The sequence below is a fragment of the Penaeus monodon genome, chromosome 38 (assembly GCF_015228065.2).
Source record: "Penaeus monodon isolate SGIC_2016 chromosome 38, NSTDA_Pmon_1, whole genome shotgun sequence".
Lineage (NCBI taxonomy): Eukaryota > Metazoa > Arthropoda > Malacostraca > Decapoda > Penaeidae > Penaeus > Penaeus monodon.
The window spans coordinates 31,591,305-31,593,804 of NC_051423.1; positions in this window are offsets into that span (position 1 = coordinate 31,591,305).

The window sequence follows — 2,500 nt, forward strand, 5'->3', positions numbered from 1 at the left end:
GAGGAAGCGATAAAAAAGGGAGCAAATAATACAATAAAAATGTAATAAGGAAAGAATGAGAGAGAATATGGAAATAGGAATCAAACGAACCCAAAATAAAATAATGAAATAAATGTAAAAAAACAAACACGTAACAAACGAAGCGAACAGGAAAAACAGACGAAAGACCAAGAGGGGTAAGGGAGAAGAGGAAATAGTTAGATAGGAAGAAGAAGGGAATTGGATAGATAAAAGGAGGATGAACGAAGTGAGAGAAGGGCTGCGAGGAAGAAGGGGTACAGGGGAAAGACTGGGATGAAAGAAGGAGGAAGAAAAAGAGGAGGAGGAGCAGGAGGAGGAGGAGGAGGAGGAGGAGGAGGAGGAGGAAGAAGAGGAGCAGGAGGAGGAGGAGGAGGAAGAGGAGGAGGAGGAGGAGGAGGAGGAAGAAGAGGAGCAGGAGAAGGAGGAGGAGGAGGAGGAGGAGGAGGAGGAGGAGGAGGAGGAGGAGGAGGAGGAGAGAGGAGGAGGAAGAAGAGGAGCAGGAGAAGGAGGAGGAGGAGGAGGAGGAGGTGGTGGTGGTAAGGGGAAATGATCGAAAGAGCAAGATTCAAGTTTCTCGTTTTTTTCCTATATTTCCTCTGATTCTCCTTTCTTCCCTACCTCCACTCTCTCTCATGTGTTTTTTTTTCTCTTTCAATTTTCACACATAGATAAACACCAGTGCATTCAACCATCCTCCCCCAAAACAAACACACACACACACACACACACACACACACACACACACACACACACACACACACGCACACACACCTCCCCCTCCTCCCCCGGTGCCCCTAAAGCCCGGATGTTCCCCCGCGCCTCTCCATGCCTTACCGCACTCACGTATGCGCGCCCTTACCATGCGCTAGCCCAATGAATGACCACCCTGCGCATGTCAAGTTCATGTAAATAAGGATAATCATTCAACAGCGCATTTACAGTCGCCCTGGCTCTCCTTCGTAGAGGCCAGGCCGTCGATGCATGAACGCGTAACATAACACGGCGACTAAACGTGGTCCGTCCCCAGAATGCATGAATGGGCGAGTCGAGAGTCATTCACTTCGGCGATACGCATGCGCCCTGCCTGCTCTGAGAGGCGCATGGCGGGGGGGGGGGGATCTCATTCCCTTGTGTTCTATATACGTTATGAAGAGAGAAGGTGAAATAAATGAATGGTGTAATAAAGAAAACAAGATTAATAAAGAAGGATGATGATGTTTTAGTAATAATAACAATAATGATAATGATGATAACAACGACAATGAATAATAATAGCAATAATAATAATAACAACAATAATAATGATAATGATAATAATAGTAATAAGAGTAATGATAATAATAATGATGATAATGATAATGATAATAATAATAATAATAATGATAACAATAACAATAATAACAGTGATGATGATAATAATGAGAATAACAACAGTAATGATAATAATAGTAGTAGTAGTAGTAATAATAATAATGATGATAAGGTAATGGTAATAATGATAATAATAATGATGATGATGATAATGATAATAATAATAATGATGATAATAATGATAATAATGATGATGATGATAATATAATGATGATAACAAAAATCATGATCACGATCACCATAACCATTATAATCATTATCATCAATCCCTCCCCCCATTATTATCACCATCATCATTATCAGTATCATCACATCAACATATCACTGCGTGTATGTTTCTGTGTTTTCGTGTATGTGTGAGGATGCGCGTGATGCAGCGAGATTTCAAGGCAGCTTCCACGCGCTTGGTGATCTGCGTCAGACGATGCATACAGCGGCAAGGTCTTCCCGAGGTGCCGTGGCCAGGGGCGGCGTGTGCACAGAGGCCGCATCGCTTAATAACGAGAGTACGAGTGACCCAGTGCGCCGGGGTCTCTTGTCGGCCCTTTTGATGCGCTGTCTCATGAGAAAATCATTAGCTATTGAAACCCAAAACTGAACTGCACGTCGTTTCACTCGCATCGCAATGGAACCTGGCAGTAAAGGTTCCTTATAAGGTTGTGTAAGGGCAGCGACGGCGCCCTTTGAAATGCAAATTTGGGGAAATCTGCCGGATATGGAAGCGTTTTGGATTCTGTTCGGAATTAACGGTGGCATTACTAAAGAGAAGAGGCTACCAAAAGTCTCCCCGACTCGAATAAGCATGGAATAAGAGATGCGACTGCCAGGCCAGCTTTGTTTTTAAGATATGACTGCCGTAAAATGAGGCCTGTCCCTCTGAGGCTCATTTTGATTCTTTTCGATTCGATAATGCTTATCAAGGTACCCCTTACCATCGGTCTCAAATAGCATTAACTGGTATACACCTATAATCACTTCTTTCTTGCATTTTCATCCCCACTTCTGACCCCACGCGAGAGTAACGAGAGATCACGAGCCTGGCCAACTTTATTCACCGTCAGCTTCACTCTCTTCCACTCTCGCTGGCAGATACATCATGGTCATGAGA